At 41.3% G+C, this 16,038-nt stretch overlaps 1 protein-coding gene across 5 annotated transcripts in view; it reads left to right on the plus strand.

Annotated features, from left to right (window-relative positions):
• The window catches only part of LOC119649762 (regulating synaptic membrane exocytosis protein 1), a 692,290-nt gene that overhangs the window by 387,199 nt on the left and 289,053 nt on the right, over positions 1-16,038 (plus strand). The window lies entirely within an intron of this gene.

Consider the following 16,038-nt stretch of genomic DNA (forward strand, 5'->3'; position numbering starts at 1 on the left):
TCCGACGAACAATTTGTGACTCGTCCCTTTTCTTCTCGTCGTGCCAGCTGCCGTCGAAATGCGCTACACTCTCCGGCTGCATACGTTTTATCGTAGAGACGCTGACTTTCGTTCGCTAGGATGTTTTTGGGGAGCATTCCTGCTAGTACGCATCCTGCTTCTCTTGATGTTTTCGATAAGCTCGGCATGTCCGGAGTGCACTTGGCCGATACGCCACTCATAGTTTCCTCCGGTTAATTTATTCTTCAGCACAGTTGCCCATGGAGCTGCGTAGAATAGCACAAAACTAACTACCCTTGAGAGAAGAAGACGGCTTTGCCTTGGACCACCAATGTTCGACCACCAATGTGGCCACGCTGGGAAGGTGTGTTAACACTCCATCGTAGATAATAAGTGATAGCGACAGACCTCGGGCAGAACCATGTCGCCCACCGCAGTTGTCGGGAATATTTTCAATCCCTTGTCGTAGTCGCAATACAGCTTTCTCACCAGGAGAAATTCGACAGATTCGGGCCTGTAGTTTGACTAGTACTTCGATGATCTTTTTCTACAGGGTGCGGCAGCATCACTTCCTTTTTTCAAAACCCAATAAAAACTATTGCATGCATCGGAAAATATTTATTTATTTTTTATAATGTAGCTACATCTCTAAAGTTTTTATTTACATCGTTTTAAAGATCAAATCTGTTAGGTGACGTCTCCCATTCTGCATACATTGCGTAAACCGATTTCTGGCGTTTGTCATGACTCTTGTTAGCATAGCATAGTTGGTCTTCAAATCTTGTAGGGATCTTGGACGGTTCACATAAACACGGGATTTCAAAAAACCCCATAGAAAAAAATCACAAGTGGACAGATCAGGAGAGCGTGCCGGCCATTCCAAATCGCCTCTAATTGAGATAAGGCGCTCTGGAAAGTGTTCCCTCAAAACAGCCATCGATGCTCTTGAAGTGTGTGCTGTTGCACAGTCTTGTTGGAACCAAGTGTCCCCCAAATCCAAATTTTCTAGCCGTGGGAAAAAAAATTCTGTAGCATGTTTACATACCGGTCCGAATTCACTGTCACTGTAACCTCATGTTCCTCAAAAAACCAGGGACCAATAATTCCAGCTGAGGAAATTGCACACCACACTGTGACTTTGGGTCAATGCAAAGACTTTTGATGTAATTCTCGAGGGTTGCTGTCAGCTCAGTAGCGCATGTTTTGTTTGTTAACCGACCCACACAAATGAAAATGGGCTTCATCGCTAAAAAAAACAATAGCACCCTCGGGAACGACATCAAGAAGAAGCTCACACGCGTTCATCCGAGAATTGAAGTCACGTTCTGAAAGTTCCTGCACTATCGCCATCTTATAGGGATGAAAATGAAGATCATCACGAAGAATTCTTCTCATAGAACGATCGGATAGTCCAAGGGCAGATGCGTGTTTGCACGCAGAACGCCGTGACGATCGCAACATTGACGCTCTCACTGCTTCAATATTCTCAGGTGATCTAACAGGCCGAGGGACTCCAGTTGTTCCTTTTGTCGCACTTGCAGTTTGTCTGAATGTAGTGACCCATGTAACAATTGATTTGCGGTCTGGGGCGGGAGCCAACGGGGCTAAATTAAAGCGATTCTGAAATGCACGCTGTGTTGCAATAACCGAACATCCGCTTGAAAAGTAAACCTCAACGGCAAAGGCACGCTCCTCACTATTCCAACGCATGATGGCGACTGAACCGTATCGGGACAAAACTTTACAGTATCCCCTCTTGAACGAGACCACTAGCGCTCCGCTATGACATCAACTAACTGAGAGACACGCATTTTAAAAAAGGAAGTTATGCTGCCGCACCCCTGTATTTTGCACAGATGAATGCATTCTTGACAATTAGTGTTACCACGGCACAACATTTACGTTCTTCTGTTGAACCCGATAGCAGACCACTGGGCGAAACACAAGAGAGCAAGGTCTAAAAATGAGTGCACCACAAAGTAAAACAGATCTCGCTCTTAAAACGTACCCAGCCAAAGGGTCTTCACAATGGTGCAACTATACGAAATCTAGACCTGGAAATACATCCCATTCCGATATCTGCTCAAATAAAGTTAATACTGGCATATTACTATATTTTAGAAATTTACCCGAAAGCCCCCCTTAGTTTCTTACTAGAAGTACAAGATTTAAATTTTAATTTTCAAAGTTTTGCATTTCACGAAAATTTATTGCACTCTAGGACGTATATGATGTCATTAAATAACCTAAACTTATATGAGCGGCGGGGTCCATCGGGACATTTTAGTTTTCCTTTTGCACCTATTGTGTAAAACGAAATCGGTTTACTATCTGGCTGTCTGTCCTTTTTCCTCCTAGTAGTTGCAAAGCTTCAAAAGCTACCGCTGACTTCTGTCTTACGGTTATGTTGGACTTTTACCCACTAAAACCACCCATACCCTACATAACGAGCGATACCACGACTAGTTGTGGATAAAATGTGGCTCAACAGGTTCTGCTGTGCGGGTCACCTAATCCGTATGGATGAGGATGATCCAGCCCGGAAAGTATATAAAGGCAATATCTATGCTAGAAAAAGTGGACGAGGCAGATCCTGCATGAGATGGAGCGATGGCATAGGTCAGGACGCCAGACAGCTTTTAGAGATATCGAATTGGTGTATATCGGCACAAAACTGAGATGTTTGGAATTGTTTACCAAGGCAGGTCTAGGTCGGATACCGATTTTGGCGCCGTTGATGATTATGAAAACCAACTCTGCCTTCATCCATTCTCCCCACGGGACTATCATATGGAATTACTTCGCGGGGTTGGATTAGTACTGAAGTGTTATTCGTGATGGTCATCCTCTTCCACTCTTTCTTCCTTCAAAACTGCTCCTGGCATAGTATTCCATGGATATTCTTCATTGCTTATTCCACCGCTTTCCATACCTCAATCGAACTCAAGATTGCTGCTGATAAGTGGATATTGGCTACCGCTGCCATATCCGTTTTGTATGATGTGAACCTTCATATTCTGCATTCGAACTGTGTTAAGCTATAGCCCACATTACCATGCCTCCGTTTAGTCCTGCTTTCGACGTTTAGTATCAACCGATGAGTCCAGCGTCCTTTCTTGCTCTCGTACCATCGTTTGTGCCATTCTATCAGTGACAGATTCCTTACCGTCTGTCGTCAAACGGCGCTAGTTTCACTAGTTTCCTGAATCCGAAAGGCTTTATTCGCCAAGATATTGATAGGCTCAATAGGTTACGGTGGGCGGGTCACTTAATCCGTATGGATGAAGATGATCCCACCCGGAAAGTCTATAAGGGCAATATCTATGGTAGGAAAAGAAGACGAGGCAGACCCTGCCTAAGATGGAGCGATGGCGTGGGCCAGGACGCCAGACAGCTTTTAGGGATATCGAATTGGTGGACCTCGGCGCAAAACCGGGATGTCTGGAGTTCCTTATTAAGGCAGGCCTAGACCGGATACCGGTTGTTGCGCCGTTGATGATGATGATGATATTGATAGGCATCATCCCAGCTATTATCCTTGCTGCGCCGTCGGATGTGCGGTTGTCCACCGGATGTGTCAGGTACAATAACACCAAAGCAACCACTCTTGAAATGAGTTATCGACGGCTTTGTCTTGGTCCCCCTACATTTGGTAGAATTCTAGCAATCAACGAGCTTATGTTAGACGCCTTTGTGGCTGCATATTACAGAGGTTGCATAAAGATTAACTTCTGATAGAAGATCACCCCGAGATAATTTAAAACAAGCTGGGGATGTAGAATTTGGTCTCCGACTTTAATCTTTGTTCACGTATTCTTTCTGCGCTTAGTGATTAGTACTAATTCTGTTTTGTGCTCTGCGAGTGATAGTCCAGCATTTTTCAGCCGCGATTTGATCTGCCAAATTGCTTCGTTGGCATATATTTCTACGTCTTCAACGTGGTTTGCTGCGATTGCAATTCCGATGTCATTTGCGAACCCAATGGAGTTGATACTGCAAGGGAGCCGCAACTTTAGTACTCTTTTATACAATATGTGCTACAATAAAGTGCCGAGGAATAATCCTTGTCGTACACCATAGGTTGTTCGATATTCTTTACGGCCCTCATCTGAATCGCAACAAAGCCGCCTTTCTATAAAAAACTCGTATAAGATACGTCACGGCCAGCCTTGAAAGTGCCTCAATGATTTGTTTCCACCTCGCATTTCCTGCGTCGAGGGTTACTATCGGACAACATTTGTTTCCTTCAATAGACAATTTAGTCAGATTTCCCACCAAATTTACCACATCAATCGTTGATTTTGCTTTTCGGAATTAAAACTGCCTCTTTGATAGACCGGCGTTTTTTCGGCAATTTGGAGTTATCTATTATAGATTAAAAAAGTTTCCTGATGGTATTTGTTTGGCTTCGGAATAAGTATACATTTTGATGATGATGTAGTTTGGAAATTTTTTTGCACTTCGAGTACTAATGGGTGCAGTGGTCGAGATGGTTTAGCGGGAGTCTCTTTATCTAGTTACCCTGGGCTAAAATCACCGTCGTTTTCGATGTTTGTATTCGTATTAATGTGGTCCCGCTGCTATAGGCTTATCACCTGTACAGAAGTGGGATGATAATGAAACTCCAGCACAGTCGCGTTAAAGCCCCATACTCAACAAAGGAGTGAACAGGAGACATGCAAGTTCCGTAAAATTGCAATAATATAGACCCTGATGTGGGACACCACACCGGAAAATTTAGTGGATATCCGATCATTATTAACAAAGCTGTGATTGATCAAATTTGCCATCTTCGGATGAAATGACTGCATCCTCAGATATTAAATTAATGTATAATATAGAAGTGAGCAATCGAATGTAACCATGGTGCGCCCAAATATTCTTACATAAAAAATATTAAACGTTTCATATGTACATGACACGCCAAATTTCTGGGTTCGTACTTGTTCTAATATTTGAGTCCTTTTGTAGTTTTACTTTAGGAATATCCAATGTTGAACGAAAAGTTACCTGTCTATATGCTGACTGACACATTCGTACCTTTTTACATTATTGCCACGCCCAATTTGCTCGGAAACCGCTGAGAGAGGGAGTGTGTATTCTATGAAATATTTCACATGCATGATTTCGTGCAAAGCTTACATACGAAACGAATTTATAAAACTTTTTGACTGAATATGACAATGTTGTATATCACTATATTTTCGATATTTGTCAAGTTTCATCTTAAAAGTTTGATATGGATGTATCCCCCTCTCACTAGACTCAAAAGGAAATTATGCTACCCACTGCACATGAAGGATTTTACAGGATGATCATTTACAGCAATAGGTTTAATCGAAGATGATTCTAGCCCCTTTTGCTGATCCAATACCACAGATTTTTGTCACAGATTTAGCCTATAGTCGCCTCTTCTTTGCGGCTGAAGTTTAATTCTGCCGAGCGTTCCTCTTCTGAAAGAACTAGATGACAGTATCACCGACAGGGGTACATGAATCCTTACCACTTGGAGAATTACAAAGCATTACTTCATGTGCTTCAGACACCCTTAGTCTAGTAAACTACTCAGACTTCCCCGTAATGAGAGGGCAAAGTCCGAGGGGCAGTGTTTTAAAGTCTTTGATGTAAAATAGCAAGATACAGACAGATACGGCTTTCGCACAATTATATATCATGCTGGCTGATAATGATCAAGAGAATACATACTTGAAAGGAGGGAGGTGCACCTGGGTTTGGATAGTCTTTTACTAACTCGCGATATATCTTGGCACACCAGTGAAGACTACATCTGCAGTGATCACCGAGCAATCATCTTGCACCTAAAAAAAACAGGCAGCTCTGAGGATGTACATCTAAGAATGAGGAGCGCGTCAACTTTGTTTGCAAAAAAATTGACGAGCAAATATTTATAAGGCTATGGTTGAACCTGAGACACACTCAGAGAGAACATTATATATCATGAATTGCACTACGATGGCAAGCAGTTCATTGTACGTTGTACTTTCTTCCGCTAAAGATTTAATTGCTGGTGGAAGAGTAAGGGGATTGATTTTCGATCGGCGAGTCATCGGACTAGTCAAGCGACCCCAAGAAGCAACGTATCTACTATACAACGAAAATCGAAGAAGCTTCAAGCTAGACATACACTGCAGCAGGAAGGATTTGGTTCAAATGGCTCTGCAAAGAGGTGAATTTAAACATATGGGGGTTGTATAGTAATTGAAACATTTAAAGGTCGTCCAGTCTCACAAATTACGTGTCCTGATAACCTCCTGCAAATTGTTCAACATTTATTTCCTCAGGAGGTGGACGAGGCGGCGAGCTCCAGGGACCTTTTTACTTGGTTCTTGTTCCCTCCTCTGCGGAGCACAGACTTGATGTCTGCAGTCCCTTTTTCATAATATTATTTTTTCCTATTTTCGATTTTCAACGACACTGTGCTTCAGTCTCACTATCACCACACTTAATGCTGTGCAAATGGTAAACATACAACCACGAGTACACACATCTATGGAGAATCAGAATTCAAGTCCGGGGTAATGAAATCGAGAGGCTGACGCTAAACCAACTAAGAGTACCGTCATGGCGGTAGTAATACCTACAGCAATGACGAAAGAAGTGGTGGAGATTTGCAATAGGTTGGAAGATAACCTGGTTCCGATGATATGCCAAATAAAGCCTTTAAGCTTGCTGTTAAGCATAGGCCGAACATATTTATGGACGTGTTTCAGCTATGCTTGGTGGATGTAATTTTCTCTGCTGAATGGAACCGATAAAAGCTAGCGTTGTTGCCTAACTTTGGTAGAGCTCCTGACGAATTTTCCTCGTACAAACTTAGATGCTTATTGGACACAATGCAGAAAAGCTCCCTATTGTAGAGCGCGTGGAAGATTTATCAAATCGACAATTCGACCATCATAAAGCCAGACCTACAATCAACGTCTTCATGTTTTCTGGCTTATTTGAAAACGCAATGCCCGATAAGGGTAATATTAGCATGTATTCCACAGTGATTACCTCTGAGGTGCATACTACATTCAACTTAGCTAATTGGAACCTGGATTGGTGTATACAATTGCTTAGCTGCACTTGCTATCTAACGGGAAGAAGGCTTTGGTATGGCACGTCATTGTCTTTGCGGATGTTCCGTAGGATATTGGGGACCACTATTGTGGAGTCACGTATAACGATGCCCCCAACATTACAGTTGCCACGAAGGCCACGGTATTCGCTTGCATCAGTGATTGTGGTGTGGAGTTGTGTTCATTTGTATGGGTCATCCAAGATTATGTAGAGGTTGCGAGAAACAGAAGAGATAAGAAAGGCGCGGAGGTGACATAGCTAAATTGTTTCTTTGAGAAAGATGACCGGATTTTAGTGGATGAAAATCCCATAAGCTGGAACACATGTACCAGCCTCTTCTAAAAATTTACACCTGGGTAAAAACAACAACCAGACAAACATACCGACCGGTATTTAATGAATTTAAATAAGGTTTTTGTTTTGTGCAGTACTTTGAAAACTGAGCAAATAGAAACGACAAGAAGAGGGTGCATTGCCATAAGCACATTTCATCCAATAATAATAGTTAAATCCTATCCTATATTTCTAATTTTAACTTCCAAATTGTTCTCTAGCAGGAAAGTGTGCAGAAGGGAAAAATTCTGAAAAAAAATCCCAATTCATCTCGGCTGTCAATTCATTTGCAATTGGAAACAAAGTTAGCTTTTTGAGAAAAAAAATACCCAAAGAGACCGCGTTTTAGTCTATTTCTTCTTATCTTCTTATCTTTTGGAATCTGGCCAAAAAGGGGAAAGCTGAATTTTTATATGCTCCTCTCTAGTAAGGATCATTTCAGAACGTGCCACCGAGTTTGGAATTCAGTAGAGATGACTGAAATTGAATTTCTAGCCGGATTATAGCCGAAAATATCAGGAAATCTGACTTTTGCAAAAAGCAATAATATTGACATTTCCACGACAAATAAAACAGCTCTTCCAAGCTCTTCCAGTCTTATTAATTTTTCCGGAATTAGATGACAAACCTTTGCTGCTTAGAAGCATAAATTTCTCAATTCATTCTCAGAATTATTACAGAGAAACTGCGTAGTAATTAATGGGACGGAAACAATCTAAGTAGGTAGCAAAGATATTACTTCCAGGGTAAATAAAGGAGCAGCTAATATCCTGAAAATGTATTCAAAGCAGATTTGTTATTTTACTGTTCACCCCTCCCTTCGAGTTGAAAATCTTTGAGCCAGTATTTCATTTCCTCCCTTCGTTTGAGTTGGGCTGTAAACTTTTTAATTAGGGTAGTCCAGCACTTCGAACCCTAGTCTAAGATGAAAAACGGAGCACATCCCTTTAATTATGCGCTTAAGTGGCGACCATTCTGATATTTAAGTATTAAGTATTCTTTGGGAATTATTTCTGGGACCGTCTCGCCCTTTCCTGTTGAGGTGTTCATCAATTAGGGAAAATCCACCGCAAACCAGGTGGATTTTACTCTAATAAATCTAATAAATTTATCTTATCTAAAATCCCCACTGCGTCAAAATGCATTTATGGTTGGAGTGGGAAAGGAATTGACGCACGCACACATCATCAAATGTTGTACTTAGTTATCGACGATACTAAATTAATTTTTCCGGCGCCAGAAATACATATAATTCAAATGCCTAAGATAAATTCCATGTAACCAAATTATAAACGGGCCGTATCACCTACATATTTATTGTCATGGCATATGTGATGGCTTGCCTTAAACAGAAAATGGTGGAGTCACGACCCTTAAGCATATTTGCAGATATTAAGTGGGTCGTAATCTAAATCAAGCAGCTTCCAAAGTAGCAATAACTAATGAGCTTGGCATTCAAAAGCACGTTTTATCTCCTGCCAACAAAATGGCAAACAATGTACCAATTTCAAAGATACAATAAAGGCAAACCTGACCTGCATCATAAGGCTTCACATGATTATACCACTTGAAATACTGTCAACCACGTGGCATAAATAATGAAGGGGTTGAAAAGTGGCCTCCCTTTTATAGGTATTGAAACCCGACATTTTGAAGAAGCACTTAAGTAGAATTAGATCCATTTATTTTTTTAATACAGGCCAAATCTCTTATCAAGGATAATGATTTGGGTTGAAAATCGATAAAATGAGAAACGTTTTCATATTCAAAGCCGCCATCTTTTATCAGGTCGGATTACTTTCATAATTCTTTATGAAAATCCATAAGAACTTAATGATTCAGTCTTTTCTATATTTAATTGTATGGAGAACTTTAACTCTTGAAAGGCACTATACAATATGAACCTACTATTAACAGATAGATGCATAAAAACCACAATTGTAGTATAAAAGTAAGAGAATTTTGTATGTTAAAGATATGCAGGCTTCAAATTAATGTCAAAATTGCAACCAACTTGGAAGTGGTGCAAAATTGCAAGGGGGTTAGCTACATAAGTCCATCCGTTAAGAATTTTGTTTGGGTCGGTTTAACTCTTCTTGGAATATCGACACCGACTGCAAGCTAGCGTTTTCTTCAACCGAATGGTTACCGAGAGCCCATTGTAGGCAAAAGCAAAATTGATAGCTTGAAAGATTTTGGAAACGCATTTGTACAGGATGAATATCCAAGAAAAAAAAATCGATCAGATCTTATCCTCGAATGAACTCATTGGAGTCTTTCAACTTCTACATACTCGTACAATGCTAAGAAAATGGAGCGTGACCATTTCCCTGCTTCAAGCACGCAGAAATTTAAATTTTCTGAGTCTGAACACGTACATATGTACACAAACAAACTTATATATTCTACTATATATGTAAAGCAAGTATGCGTCCTTAATTTGTTCTATTTAAAGATACACAGGGATTCCCTATTCGATCTGAAGGTTTGTGTATGTTTGGCCACGGACGCATAAACATTCTTTTCCTTGTTACGGAAACCTGAACTACGAACTTTTCGGTCAAAGAATATTCACTGGGCTTTTAACCGATGAATCATTTACGATGGAATCAACTCGGACGGTTAATATATGATTTTATTACACTCTAAGCTGAGGAAAACATAGCAAACAAAAAATTAAAACAAATGATAAATCCTGAAATGCGTTCAGAATTATGTAATAAACATTTGTTTTCCTTTTGTTGGCCTTCGTGTGCAATAATACTTAGTGAGCGACTTTATAGCCGACCAAATGATATGCTCAAGAGAGTACACGCTGTAAACCTAGCACGGAAAAATGTTCGAAATTTTGATTGCGCAGTTCAATTCCAAGAACGAATGGATAATATCAGATTTAGAAAAAGCCTTCCAAGTTGCTTAATTAACAAATCTCAAGAAAAAAGATTCCATAATTTACCTGTGAAAATTAGAATGTTATGTGCCAACCACCTCCACGCCCCACGCATCGTGTAATGCTCTTCAGTTGCCTCCGAGACTACTCGAGCATCATGTACTCCTCCTCCACTGTTCTGCGCCATGTATTTCTGGGACGGCCCATCTTGTGATAGTGGTTTTCACGGCATGGCGTAGTCGCTCCTCCTTAATTTCTAACTTATCCACTGCGACTTCCGCCTTTCATCAACATGTCCAACGTAACAGGCCAATCCGCTGCAAATCCCCCCAGCTATTGACTTATGCTCACGATATTGACATCATGAAAAGAACAACCCCCAAACTGCCTTCTTCCAGATCGACCAGCGGAGATTGAAACGAGATCTTGGGCTGTATATTCATGAAAGCGAAGGCGAAATATCTGGTGGCAACGTCATCAAAAAAACAGCATCAACTAGCAACGGCCAATTGAAAATGATAAAGATTGGGCATACAACTTTTAAACCTATGTTGCTAGCAGCAAACAGAGCCCTTTTGAACTTACAAAAGCCATTCCGTTGGAAATGTCTCACCGTACGGTTAATATTTTTACTGTACAAGAAAATGGTCTTGCCAGTGCTCATATCATAATAGCAAAAAAACTGCGAACTCCTCCGTGTTTGAGAGAAGAATCCTCTAAAGAACTTGTGCCCCGCTACATGAGTACGGACGATTGCGTCAAAGAAATTTACGAACGATACCACAACCGTCTGGTTCTGGAGAAAGTCCAGCCAGATAGGTTACAGGAGACGTGTCACCTAATCTGTATGGGCGAGGGTGATCAAACCCTAATAGTCAGTAAGAGCAATATCAGTGTTGGAAAAAGAAGACTTGGCAGACCCTGCCCTGGGTTGAGCGATGGTGTAGGCCAAGACGTCACACAGCTTTTAAGAATATTGAATTAGCGCCAAACGCAGATGTCTGGAGTTCCTCACTAAGGCACGCCAAGATCGGATATCGATTATTGCGCCGTTGAGCTGGTTTCTCTTTTTTGTTTGCAGGATCAGTTCGTATGACTAGAGGCAAAACTTCACGAAATGTGATACGGTTGAGAGCCGTGGTAAAGTGCTCTTTCCATCTATTCATTTGTCCATCGTTGATGATTTGGAGCCGACCCTCACAGGACCATCAAAACGTTTGCAACACATGCCAGTTCTTTCACTATGTGTTATGTGACTACACTATACCTAACTTCCCGCTACCGATATGGCTATTGCGCGACTATGGACCATTTCTAATGGAAGCCCAACGTTCATCAATATTATCTGGTAAATTATTCAATTGCGAGCTCTTGGTCACGTTCGAGAGAAGAATCCCGCGAAAAATTGTTGGCCCCCCACATGAGGATGGACGATTCCATAGCCTACATAACGACGAAATCTATGAGCGATACTATAACCCGTCAAGTTGTGGATAAAACCCGGCTCAATAGGTTACGGTGGCTGGGTCACTTACTCCGTATGGATGAGGATGATCCAGCCCGGAAAGTCTATAAGGGCAATATCTATGTTAGAAAAAGAAGACGAGGCAGACCTTGCCTGAGATGGAGCGATGTAGTAGGTCAGGATGCCAGACAGCTTTTAGGGATATCGAATTGGGTGACCTCGGCGCAAAACCGGGATGTCTGGAGTTCCTTATTAAGGCAGGCCTAGACCGGATACCGGTTGTTGCGTCGTTGATGATGATAATGATGATGAATTATTCAATTAATCTGTTGTCCGATCAGCAAGATAGATCTACCACTGTCAAACGGCAGCTGGAGCAGGATCATACAAGCAGCATATTGAAATGGGATTTTGCATTCAGTAGCCTGTCCGAGAGCGACTAGCAAGTATTGGGAGCACATCTTGCGGTTATTGTAAACATTATTACAACAACGCTAAAACTATCGCCCAAGTTGGAGAAAACGAGCATTCTTGTGGTTCTTCGACATCGTCATCAAAAAGCGTGTGCACATTCTAAAAATTATCTCATGTCCTGATAGGATAGTCGTCATCAGTTATGATAGGGGTGGGGTAGCGCCCAGTGTTGCAGGACGATATAGGGTTTCGATCTATCAACTCTACATATACTTGCCTACTGCTTCTGACTTAAAGCACCGCGCCCTCGTTTACAGTTCGCTTCCGCGAAACATTATCATCCCGCGGATTTCTCGGCTGTAAATATTGAGGAAGATCGCCTGCTAGTTACTGTGGGTGTAGTATTCTTTCACCATCCATAAAATTCTCTTCCTAAAGTAAACACTGACATACAGACCTGGCCTGTGCACCGATAAGGTTCTTTGTTCGAAATTGTATGAAGCTAGCATACGCCAATAACACATTGCAGAGAAGTGTTGACGATGGCTTAGAGCTTTTGGGTAACGGTTGTGGTCACTTTCCATGTGCTAGTCTCATATAGTAATACAGAAAGAATAGTAAGTTCAGGGCAGTTTCATCTTGATGTAGGTGTTATTTTTTATTTTGTATAAAGCAGCATTGCTGGAATTAACGCGGTTAATGAATAGCCCGACATGAAGTTTAGTGACGCTGTCGGCAGAAATGATGCTTCCGACATATACAAATTGAGTAATACTGGCGATGTTCACTCCATTAATGCAGCTGAGAAGAGAGTTATAAATTGTCACACCGAGAATCTGAGACTGAGAAGGATTCTACTTGCCTCTCTGACCAAATCGATGATGTGTGGTCCATTGAAGTTCTCCACGTCCTCAAGACAAATCGGCCGGAAGAACGTCATCGATGCCAAAAAGATATAATTCCGGCGATAAGAAGCAACACTGGTGCATTTCATTTTGAATTTTAAATTTCTTTGTAGAGCACTTTAAATACACTCTTTGTTCACGCCGTTAAAGCTTTCTCAAAATCGGCAATAAGTAGAGATCTGAACAGCATGTAGGGTGGTGATGTGCTCAGTGGAGGAAGATCCACCTTTCGAAATGTTCGTTGGTGCGTTAAATAGTTAATTGAGGAGCACGCAGATACATTTTCAATTGGCGCTCTCAAGACGGGTGTCCTTTCTTGTAATCTGCATGATCATCCACTTCTTCCACTCTTTGGGAAGAATTTCGTATTCTCAGGATTTCCGTACAATTGGAAGTAATTGTTCTCAATAAACTGCAAAGCAGCGATGAGTAACTCCGTGGGGAGGCCTTCATACCCAGCGGCTTTACTCCATTTGAGTACATTGCTTTGATGATGCTTTTTTTTCTATTTGAAGGGCCAGTCCATATTCGCATGTTACAGTGAGTGAATATTTCATCCACGAGAGGCGGAACCAGATTCAATACGGTTTAGAACCATGGTGGACTGCTTCTTTCGTCTCATCAACTGCTCGTCACAATGGAACAAGAGTCAAACGTTAACGTCCCTCACACAAACATTCAAAGATTTTCGATCACATGCCAATTTTTTGCAGATGAGGTATAGAGTTCTGAAATCATTGTCTCAGGAAGTTTTTGCTTCCCTGACTGCCCAATAATCAATTTCTGTTTGTCCCGGTATATTCAAAATATCTGCTATCCGATCAGCAAGATAACTCTTTCACTGTCGAGGGATAGCCAAACAGCAGTTGATGTTAAACTTGAGAAGACCCAGCTCTCCAGTCTTACGAGAAGCGGCAGAAGCAACATACAAACAATGGCAAACGGACATTAGATGATTCTTTCGAGACCGATGTCGGCGGCTCTTTTGTTACGAAGACAATTCAAAATTTACTGCTGATCGCAAAATGGTCGATCTGATTAATGGTACGGCGTCGACAGGTTTGGATCTAACTGGCCTTATGTCGGATTCTGTTCTCGAATAACGTGCCACCAATAATGGTGAGATCCGCAAACCTCCCACCATCATCGTTACGGTGTCCAAGACCGCAATTTTCCATCATATGTCCGTCATGATAAAAATGTCACCTTTAACTCATCGCTTCTGCATGGACAATATGATCTGCAGATGGAATAATCGCGAATACTATTAAGAAGAAAGCCCCACCTACCGCCAAAGACCCTTGTGTGTTTCCAAGGATTCAGTCTCACTTTGTCGCCCTCTTTCTGGATCAATCGCTTTCTTGTATATATTCCTATCATAAACACTTGCTTTTCCATTGCAAGCCTGAGATGCTGTGTATTTGATCCCTAATGTATCTAGTGCGAAAAACGTCGCGTCGAGTACCCGTAATGGTTGTGGCGTAGTCGTCTTTCTTTTGGATATAGTTTAATTTTCAGGCTACTAAGTATTCAAATGTCGCGCAAAGTGCTTTTCTGTTATATTTTCTGGGCACCTTACCTAGGGAATGCTGCGATTGATGGTATAGTTTGAAAACCAAAACAAATCAGTGCTTAAATGGGGCACATTCGCCGTTTGGAACAGGCGGCCGCGAATAAAAAAAAGACAAAAGAAAAAGGCCAAGTGTAATCGATTTCAAACATATTCACGAAAGATTGAGTGCGCTTCCCATGAAAGCAAAGCTTTTTAATATATGGCTTGTCAATACTCACGCCCCAACTGAGAAAAAGACGACGGATTCAAAGAGAAATTTAACGATAGCCTGGAAAGACTAAACTAAATTTGGTTGTCTCTATCTGGAACCACGAACAGATCCCGCAAGAGTAGTACCCACAAAAAAGGTGACAAGTTGACATGTGACAATTACAGAGACATCTCACTGCTTTATAGGTCCGATAAATTCATAAAAATTCTAGAGGGAAGAATAAGAATCTACGTCGATAATATGATTGATGAATACCAAGGAAGTTTCCGAACTGGAACATAGACAATTGACCAGCTATAATATTTATGGTCAAACAGGTTTTAGAAAAAAGCATGCCCATCAAATTATTGTACAGGGTGCGGCAGCATAACTTCCTTTTTTCAAAACCCAATAAAAACTATTGTATGCATCGGAAAATATTTATTTATTTTATTTTATGTAGGTACATGTCTAAAGTTTTTATTTACATTCTTTTGAAGATCAAATCTGTTAGGTGACGTCCCCAATTCTCCATACATTGCGTAAACCGATTTCTGGCGTTTGAAATGACTCTCGTTAGCATAGCAGGTGTTATGTTGGCAATTTCTTCTTGGATGTTGGTCTTCAAATCTTGTAGGGTTCTTGGACGGTTCACATAAACACGGGATTTCAAAAAACCCCATAGAAAAAAATCACAAGGGGACAGATCGAGAGAGCGTGCCGGCCATTCCAAATCGCCTCTAATTGAGATAAGGCGCTCTGGAAAGTGTTCCCTCAAAACAGCCATCGATGCTCTTGAAGTGTGTGCTGTTGCACCGTCTTGTTGGAACCAAGTGTCCCCCAAATCCAAATTTTCTAGCCGTGGGAAAAAAAATTCTGTAGCATGTTTACATACCGGTCCGAATTCACTGTCACTGTAACCTCATTTTCCTCAAAAAACCAGGGACCAATAATTCCAGCTGAGGAAATTGCACACCACACTGTGACTTTGGGTGAATTCAAAGGCTAAGGTTAACCGACCCACACAAATGAAAATGGACTTCATCGCTAAAAAAAACAATAGCACCCTCGGGAACGACATCAAGAAGAAGCTCACACGCGTTCATCCGAGAATTGAAGTCACGTTCTGAAAGTTCCTGCACTATCGCCATCTTATAGGGATGAAAATGAAGATCATCACGAAGA

The sequence above is a fragment of the Hermetia illucens genome, chromosome 2 (assembly GCF_905115235.1).
Source record: "Hermetia illucens chromosome 2, iHerIll2.2.curated.20191125, whole genome shotgun sequence".
Classification (NCBI taxonomy): domain Eukaryota; kingdom Metazoa; phylum Arthropoda; class Insecta; order Diptera; family Stratiomyidae; genus Hermetia; species Hermetia illucens.